Below are 10,218 nucleotides of genomic sequence, written 5' to 3'. Positions count from 1 at the left end.
CCAGAGTTTGATTTCTGAAAAGAGCTGGGCAGGTAACCCCAGGCCAAGCCAGGGGAAGGAGTAAAGGGAAGCTGAAGTCAAGGTACTCCACCTTCGATCCTATAGTAAAGGCTTCCTCCCTGGAGGCCTGGTGCCCCCGCTCCATTGGGGCACATGGCCCTGTCTCCTTCCACCCCACCTTCCATCCGTGCAGCTCTCCTTGTTAGCTAGCCTGCCTCCCCTGCTCTGCCTGCTTCATTAGCCATCTCACCCTGCATCACAGGGCGTGCGACATACTATGGAGCGGTGAGAAAACACATGCAGCTAAAAATAAGCCCTGGCTAATGTGCTTCTCTCTCCAAAGTGCGCCAGGCTTTAGCAAAGTATTTAATTAGCCACCACGAACTTCTTTTCCTTGCCTGCAGATTATAGTGATCTCAGCCCAAGAAGCCCTGGAATGTGATTCCTTCTGAGGATAAAAAACAACGAGGAGTCCTTGTGGCACCTTAAAGACTAACAAATTTATTTGGGCATAAGCTTTCGTGGGCTAAAACCCACGTCATCAGATGCATGGAGTGGAAAATACAGTAGGCAGGTATAAATACACAGCACATGAAAAGATGGGAGTTGCCTTACCAAGTGAGGGGTCAGTGCTAACGAGGCCAATGCAATTAAGGTGGAAGTGGGCTATTCTCAACAGTTGACAAGAAGGGGTGGAAATCACTTTTGGGGTGTTAATGAGGCCAATGTAATCAAGGTGGCCCATTTCAAACAGTTGACAAGAAGGTGTGAGTATCAGCAGGGGGAAATTAGTTTTTGTAGTGACCCATCCATTCCCAGTCTCTATTCAGGCCTAATTTGATGGTGTCCAGTTTGCAGATTAATACCAGTTCTGCAGTTTCTCGTGGGATTCTGTTTTTGAAGTTTTTTTGTTGAAGAATTGCCATTTTTAAGTCTGTTATTGAGTGTCCAGAGAGAATGAAGTGTTCGCCTACTGATTTTTGAATGTTCTAATTCTTGATGTCTGATTTGTGTCCATTTATTCTTTTACATAGAGACTGTCTGGTTTGGCCAATGTACATGGCAGAGGGGCATTGCTGGCACATGATGGCATATATCACATTGGTAGATGTGCAGGTGAACGTGCCCCTGATGCTGTGGCTGATGTGATTAGGTCCTATGATAGTGTCCCTTGAATAGATATGTGGACAGAGTTGGCAACTGGGTTTGTTGCAGGGATTGGTTCCTGGGTTAGTGTTTTTGTTGTGTGGTGTGTAGTTGCTGGTCAGTATTTGCTTCAGGTTGGGGGGCTGTCTGTAAGTGAGGACTGGCCTGTCTCCCAAGGTCTATGAGAGTGAGGGATCATCCTTCAGGACAGGTTGTAGATCCTTGATGATGCGCTGGAGAGGTTTTAGCTGGGGGCTGTAGGTGATGGTTAGTGGCATTCTGTTACTTTCTTTGTTGGGCCTGTCCTGTAGTAGGTGACTTCTGGGTACCCTTCTGGCTCTGTCAATCTGGTTCTTCACTTCACCAGGTGGGTACTGTAGTTTTAAGAATGCTTGATAGAGATTCTGTAGCTGTCTCTGTCTGAGGGGTTGGGGCAAATGCGGTTGTATCTTAGAGCTTGGCTGTAGATAAAGGATCGTGTGATGTGGTCTAGATGAAAGCTGGAGGCATGTAGGTAAGTATAGCAGTCAGTAGGTTTCCGGTATAGGGTGGTGTCTGAGGATATGCTCAATTGAGACATAATATTGACTTGGTGTCCAACAGAATGTAGTAAGAAGAGCATGGAATCGATTTTTAACAACACTATGGAGCTGCTTGTGACTGACTTTGTGACTATACTTGCCTGGGCATGCGCGTATGTGTATATATAATTCTCTGTTGAATACTCTGAACATTTTGTTTAGTGACATTTTTGACTCCTGAGTGCTTAAACAGCTACAAGCAGCAACTTTTCAAGATTTGTCTGGCGACTTCCTGCTATGTGGAGTTGGCAACGTTGCCAGGCTGAGTCGCTATGGGGTCCTCACTCCTGGTCCTCTCTGCTCTGACCTTCCAACTCTGGTGTTACAACGGACACCTGCTCCCTAGGAACTGTACTGGGATCCCATAGCTCATTGCATGGAGGCTGCCACACAGCCATCATGACCTTTGCCTTCCCATCTGGACTGGAACTGAACCAGCAATCTAGGATGAGAACAGCTCCTTGCCCCATACCCATTCCCCTGAACCAGCCTGGCCCAACATCAGCCAAGCGCTGATGTTGCGGGACAGTGGAGGTTTCAGATGCTTTGCCTGCTGGCACTTTATTCGGGATTTTTTTTAACCCCACTGATTGAACTTCCCATGGAGTTTAAGCCCCTGGAATTCTGGACTGGATCCCTCTGGAAGTTCACCTGAAAAATACAGTCTGCCTTAAAGAGATTTCTGTCCTGCTGCCAGGAACAGAGCCACCTAGCTACCTAGCAGGAGAGTGAATCCACAGAGCAGCCTTTACCAACACACTATTTACTTATATCACACCATCAAATGCACATTAAATGCACCACGCTCCCCAACCCCACTTAGCACTAATGCAATATTAAGGTTGATAACGCTTAGCCTTCCTTTAAATAGGTCTGTCCACATTCCACATGCTTCACGGACACTATCTAATTAATCAAAGACTTTCAAACGCTCAGACTTCCGGAGAAGTTAATGCTGCCCTTAGTACATTAACTTTGGCACATTGCACATCCTGCTCATTTCACTAGGGGATTTAACAAGCAAGCAATATACTAAGTTGTATAGTTAACAAAGAACACCGGAAGCTAGGACACTGAATTTCAGCAACATTGAGAAAGTAGCTTTAACTTGGCATTCCTAGTCATCGTTTTTCATAGATTCCCAGGCCAGAAGGGACCATTGTGACCATCTAGTCTGACCCCCTGTATAGCACAGGCCTTCTGAGCACTTGACCCAACCCTAAACTTGCAGTATCAAGACCACTTTTTTGCAATTAATTTCCCTGTGGTTTTTAAAGCCGAAGGAGACAGCTGAAGGTATTTTGCTTGGGCAATTTGCAGTCTGTGCTAACAGAGCTCGTAAATTCTTTGATCCTGGGCCTATGCCAGAGACTTTTAGCCCAGCGGTGCACTCTCAGTTTATAAATACTGCAAACTTCCTCTATTCTTGATGGACTTTATAACGTCCTTGGATATGGAATTATTTGGCCTGTAGAGTATACAAGATCCATCAGCTTGGTTAATGGACTGAGTAGGTTTGTCGTTATCAAACCCCGCAAGACGACAGAAGTTCTAAAGAAAAATCTGCAAGATGGGCAACTTCTGACCTCGTTGGCTGATAAATGCCAAGTATTCTCATTCTTGTAGTCTAGAGAGCCAGCAATCATTGCAGTACTGGCCTGGGATCTAGGAATGCCAGAGTCCTAATCATAGGGACATAGGCCTGGAAGGGACCTCCTGGATCTGCATCTGTTCCAATTTAAATTCCCCTTTTTTGAACACAGGTGAGCAGAATTGGATTGTTTTTCAGCTGAGGCCTGTCCAGTGCCTTGTGCAATGGTATTAATACTTTCCCATCCCTTTTTTGAACACGGGTGAGCAGAATTGGATTGTTTTTCAGCTGAGGCCTGTCCAGTGCCTTGTGCAATGGCATTAATACTTTCCCATCGCTACTGGACATACCTCCTAGGATTGCATTTGCCTTTTTCCACAGCCACATCACAATGGTAGCTCGTAGTCATCCTGTGATCAATTAATACACCCAGGTCTTTTTCCTGTCACTTTCAACTGTGGCGCCCTCAGCTTTTAGCAGAAAATTATTAGACCCTCAGTGCATGACCTTGTGTTTTGTACTAGAAATGGTATAACATTTAATATTACTCCAGTCTTCTAGATCATCCAGTTCTTCCTCTCTAATATTCCAATCTTCCTACATATTGACAGTGCCTCCCAATTTTGGGTTTTCAGTAGATTTCACTAGCGCACTCCTACTTTTCATGCCCAGGCCATGAATGAAAATATTAAAGATTAGACCCAAGAACGAACCTTGAGGAACTCCATTAGGAACCTCCCTCCATCCCGACAGTCCTTCAGCGCCACCCATTGCCATCTCCCCTTTAGTTAGTTCCTTCCCCATTTTACAGTTCTGTACTAATCTTCATCTTGTCCCGTTTAACTAATAATTTCCTGTGGCGTTGTATCAAATGCTTTATTGACGTCCAAATAGATTAGATCTACTGAATTTCCCAGCTAAAATAATCCTTTACCTTATCGAAAGAAATATCAGGTTTATCCGGCACTATTTTTGGTAAACTTGTGTTGCATTTCATCGCATTTTCCATTGACCTCCATGTTGTTAATTATTTGTTCCTTCAAAATTTGTTCTAAAGCCTTACATACTGCTGAGGTCAGACTAATGGGTCTATAGTTTCCCAGATCACTCCCCCCCGCCCCTTTGTTAAATATAGACACTATATTTACTATTCTCCATTCATATTTACCACACCCAATTTGATAGATGTATTAAAAATCCTTGCTACTGGACTTGCAATTTCAAGTATCTATTCTTTCAGTGTTCTGAAATGACGATTATCTGGTTCCCCAACCAGAACACAAACTCTTTGAGCTTTGCTTCCTACCTCAGATGTGGTTATTTCCATTTCTAGATGCTCATTCACACTAGTCATCCTGCCTTTGCCACCCCGTGTTCTCAATCCTCAGCCTTGCTAAAAACTGAGGCAAAGTATTCATTTGTTTTTGGACCATACCTAACTTACACTTAATTTCTACCCCATCATCGCTGCATGGCAACCCCACTTCTTTTCTTGCACTTTTTATTTATATAGCCAAAGAATCTTTTACTATTTGTTTTAATTTTGTTTGCAACTACTAAGTTCTAACTACTTTTAGCAAGTCTCACTTTCTCCCTACGTTTTCAACACCAACATGGAGCTTTTGTTTGCTGATCAATCTCTTTCTCGTAGGCTCTCTGTTTCCTCCTACTATCCTTTCTGAGCTGGTTCTTCAACCAGCTAGAACTGGAGAGCTTCTCCATAAGTTTTTCTCCCCCATGCCGGGATACAAATTCCATGTCATATTCCGAACCCCTCCTGCACATTGAAGTTTCCCCAAGATCTGCCCTTTTGTAATCAAAAACCTTAGTTACCAACTAAAAATCTGTCCGCGATCACATCCAGAAATAACTGGACCCTACCACTGCCAGAAGCATTTGCTCTCCAGTCTATAGTCAGAAAGTTAGTCTCCCACAATGACAATTTCGGGTACTAGGTCTAACATTATGACTCCAACACAAACTTATGGGACCTGTTAGACTCTCTGTACCTCACTGTCTCCCATCATCTTAACGAGGATCAGGACACTTACCAGCCTTGCCAGGTTGAATTGATGTTCGTGCAATGCTCTGAAGATGAGAAAAGCCGTATGAAATAGCCAAGTATTGATATTCAGGAAAGGGGGTGACCCTGATGGTCCGATTCAGAAGAGCAATATGGAGGATCCTTGGGATTGGAAGGATTCTGCTGCCCCCCTTAGAATCACCAGTTACAAGACAAATTAAGCCCATGCTACCACCTTCTCTACTGGCAAAGGTGAAGTGACAGGAATGGAAGAACTTAAACATAACACACCCCAAGCTCGTTGGTTTAAGAACTGATGGACCTTGAGCCCAATCTGAGCTGCTAGCTCTAACCTTGCTGGGCATATACTCATTTTCTTTTTTTATAGAATTATTGCTTGGCTTTAAAGTAGCCAGGTAACTGATTGCGAGTTTCACAGCATGTTAAAGGGATCCCTACACATTAGCACTTGAACCTTGAAATGATGGACCGTCACCAGGCTCATGAAAGGAACAGGACGGTGATCTGCTCTCAGATTTTACAAAGCAAATAGCCTGCTAAGACTTAGCACCAACACAGCCTTTCCCGCCAGCAGATCTCCCTGCAGTCACCAACGAGAAGCAAGTTTTGCTCTTCCCATTTTACAGACAAAGGTCACACAGCCAGACAGTGGTAGTGCTGGGGATTCATCCATGGAGCCATGTTATGTTTTAAAGGAACATTTCTCTAGATCCATTTCCAACACAGAATACATATAGTCTAAGCCCTCCTTTGAGCTAGGCAATGGAATGCACACCTATGGGCGTTTGGCATCAACCTACCACTTCTCGGTAACAGATGTTCCTAACGCCATGCCTGGGAGAGAGCACATGGCCTTAGGGAATCACAGGAAAGAGAGAGACACAAAAGGATTCTCTGTTCCTCTTCTCCATCTCTGCTGGGGCAGTATCGGTCCCCACAGAGCTCCGTGCAGTCCAGTTTTGGACATCCCAGGAAGCGTGCATCCCGTGGCTGACTAATTCCAAAATCCTGTGGATTGATCCATTGTCGCTGATGGGATTCCTGCTTCTGCACTGGAACTAACTTGCCATTTATCAGACGATTGCAAAACATGGCAGCCTGGCTAACTTCAGTGGTCACTGGGGGTGGGGGACGCCCCATGCCAAACCCATACCCGACCAATGCACTCGACAGCACTTGTTTTTCCAGGCACCAAAGTGGGTGCATTTTGAAATGGACTGGCATCTCCCACTGGGGCCACGTGAGCTGCCGCATAAATTACTTCAGCAGCTGCCCAGTGCTGCTGTCCTGCCTATATTGCTGATTGGTCTAGAGGTCTCAATGGAAGGAAGGGGGGGGTAACGTCAAAAGGGGAGAAGACAACTGCCATGCTCTATTGGCTGGGGATGACAGGGAGCAGGAAACAGAAAGTCCTTTTCAGCCACCAGCCACATTCTCTTCTCTCCACTCCTGCAGTGGCTTCCATTCAGCCAGCCAGCTACAGAGCATCTCACCTACAGGTTGTCTCCTACCTCTTCACAGCTCCTGTAGAGATGCAATCAAGGGAGAGGAATGAAAGGTTAGTCAGTGTGCAAATCCAGAGGCAGTGCAGTCCAGTGGCTAGAGCTGGGAGGCAGGAGCTGAGCAACTGGCCCTGCCAATATTACGTAGCTTCCTTGGGCGTTGTTGGAAAAAAAAAAAGCCACTTGAAACACGGGTGCAGCTTCTGAGTCTGGTTCTGGTGGTGGAAACATCGGGGAGGGGGGAGGAAAAATAAGAGACTGGAAAATGAAATACTCATCCTTTTGCTTATCAGTTTAAGTTAAAGCCCACAAAGGATCCTAATTATTAATCAGGACCGCATAGAGAGTCCAAGGACCTTGTACTGTGCAGGGGAATGCGACTTGCCGTTGCACTGCTAGAAAACAGTCCACCAAGCTGAATCAAGCTTGCAGGTCTCGGTGCTGGGCTTGACCTCTGAATAAATATTAAACTCCTTTTATGAATGTGCATCATTCTCTCAACATGCCCCGGGCATTCCAGTCACCAGGGGCCTGATCCAAAGCCCACTGAACTCAGTGAGACCCACGCATTCATTTCAATGGGGTTTTACCAGGCCCATGGGGAAGAAGGTGATGTTTGACAGTACCACAGGACATTCTCATAAGCAGGCCAGGGAAATGTGGTCTAGATGAAGTTCATGTAAGATGAGTGCACACCTGGTTGAAAGACCGCACTCAGCGCAGTTATCAATGGTTTGCTGTCAAACTGGTAGGCCGTAGCTCGCGGGATCCCACAGTGGTCAGTCCTGGGTCCAGTACTAGTCATCAGTGGAAAAATTGACTTGGATAACGGAGTGGAGAGTATTCTTACAAAATGTGCAGATGACACCCTGATGGGAAGGGCTGCCCGCAGTTTGGAGGGCAGGAGTCGAATTAAAAATGACCTTGACAAATTGGTCTGAATTCTACAACATGAAATTCAATAAAAGACAAGTGCAAAGTACTTCACTTAGGAAGGAAAAATCAAATACACAGCTACAAATGGGAAATAATCAGCTAGGCGGTACTACTACTGAGAAGTATCTGGGGTTATAGTGGATTACCAATTGAGTGAGAGTCACCAGTATGACGCAGCTGCAAAGGCAGCTAACATTCCAAGCCACATTAAAAGAAGCGTTGAACGTATGACATAGGAGGTAATTGTTTTGTCCCGCTCTACTCAGCACTGGTGAGGCCCCAGCTGAAGTACTGTGTCCAGTTCTGGGAACCACACTACAGGAAAGATGGGGACAAATTGGAGAGAATCCAGAGAAGAGCAACAAAAATGATAAAAGGTTTAGAAAAGCCGATCTCTGAGGAAAGGTTAAAAATATTGGGAAAAGAATACCGAGGAAGGACCTGGTAACAGTCTTCAAATATGTTAAGGACTGTTATAAAGAGGATGGTGATCAACTGTTCTCCAAGTCCACTGAAGGCAGGGCAAAAAGTAACGGGCTTCATCTGCAGCAAGAGAGATTTAGGGTTAGATTTTAGGAATAACTTTATAGTAGTTAAACTCTGGAATAGGCTTCCAAGGAGGGGATTCCACAACCTATCACTGGAGGTTTTAAAGACCAGATTGGGCAAACTCATGTCTCAAGGGTGGTCTAGGTTAACTCGGGCCCAGCTCAGCACAAGGGGCTGGACTTGATGACTTCTTGAGTTCCTTCCACCCCTATAGTTCTAGGATTCTAAAAACATTAAAGTCCATGGGGAGGGAGAAGCAGCTATGGAAGAGATTCTTCCCTCACTGCTAGGTGTAAGAGACAGAAAACACTGATGGTAAAAGCAGACCAGGGAGAAAAGCCAAATCAGAAAAGACAAAACATCTTGAAGAAAGAAGGGACTGAGTTTTGCAGTGAACGTGCAAAGCCAGCTGTCAGGCCTCCTGGGTTCTATCCCTAGCTCTGCCCTTTCTGTGCCACCAGTTTCTTCATCTCTAAAAATGGGGATAACCTACCACATGGGAGAGTCATGAGTTACAAACAGGAGTGATTTAAAGGCCTTTGAGATTCTTGGCTGGAGGGAACAGCAGGCAAAGAGTTAATTTAAAGAAGAGCTTTGAAAGAGGAGTCTGAGGGGAGTGGAGCTATACAGGCTCTGAAAGAGAGAATGAAGGTGTAAACCAGACAGATGGAGATCAGGGCTGTGGGAAACTGATCTACTGAACCTCAACACCTCAGTGGTGCAACACCACCGATGCAATGGCGCTAAGGATGTATTTAGCTCAGAACATTTCCATTGTACAGCGTTTGCTTTGCCCAAACATCGTGACTAAGTTTTAATGATGCTTTGGCTGATTTTACGCCTTCCCCCCTCCCATACCTTTGGATGGGGTGGACACAGTGAACTAGTCCCTCACCCCAAAAGCAGCCTCCCCTCCCCCCTATGGAAGTTAGAGATTCCCCCTTATTTTCCTTTCAGTGGGCCATGGAAGCCAATCTAATTCAACACCTCTCTCTTTCTGTGCAGAGGAAGCATCAGCAAGCAGGGAGAGAGGAAGGGGATGTGGGTGGGTAGCCCCCAGCAAGGCCTGGGGCGAGGGGGGGGGGGGGAAAGAGTGATGAGGTGAGGATTTCACCGCCTCTGTAGCTGTTGTCCAAAGCCTGGAAAGATGTTTCCTTTCAGTTCCACCAAAGGAGAAACTGGCTCAAACAAACATTCAGCCACTTGGAAAGGTCCAGACGAGTTACCATGGACACAGCAGAAACATTCCATCAAGCAACTGATGTGATCAAAATGCCGTTAACCTAACAGAGCTTGAAACAGCTACTGGGGCAGGGGGGGGAAGCAGAGGGGGCTGCATTTTTCAGAAAACGGGTTTAAATAAACAGAGAACCCAGGCAGTCAGCGACTCGCTTTATGAGAGATTTCAGATGATCCAGGAGCTTGCTCCGCGCCCCTTCATTATGCCTAGAGTCTGTTTAGAGAGTCACCAGTTGCAAATATTCCCAGGGCTGTCAACTCTTCCCGCTGGATTGGGTTTCAAAAGATTCCTTGTCTTGCAACAGTGGGTTTTGCTTGCATGGTTTCAATGAGCCACAGTTTCAAGTCTCAACCCTCCATCCCCTACCACAGTGACGTGTGGCAGGTTTACCCACACCCCACTGGTTAGCCCAGGCCAACACACACTCCCTCTTCCCCTGCTTCCTCGCATGAGGCTGCAGCTGGGCACCCATGGTTAGCCTGACATGACCCAGGCTACAGCAGGTACAAGGTGTCAGAGGAAATCTCTGCTTGCTCCCTGTCAGTCACATAGGCCCCACCCATTAACTCAGGCACTCTGAAACATTGTGGAAGAAGAAGCTATAGGGTTTGGACAACGACCCTCGTGTG

Source organism: Terrapene carolina, unplaced genomic scaffold (assembly GCF_002925995.2).
Source record: "Terrapene carolina triunguis isolate 2854851 unplaced genomic scaffold, T_m_triunguis-2.0 Scaffold95, whole genome shotgun sequence".
Taxonomy (NCBI): Eukaryota; Metazoa; Chordata; order Testudines; family Emydidae; genus Terrapene; species Terrapene triunguis.
Note: the sequence above shows the minus strand (reverse complement) of the source record.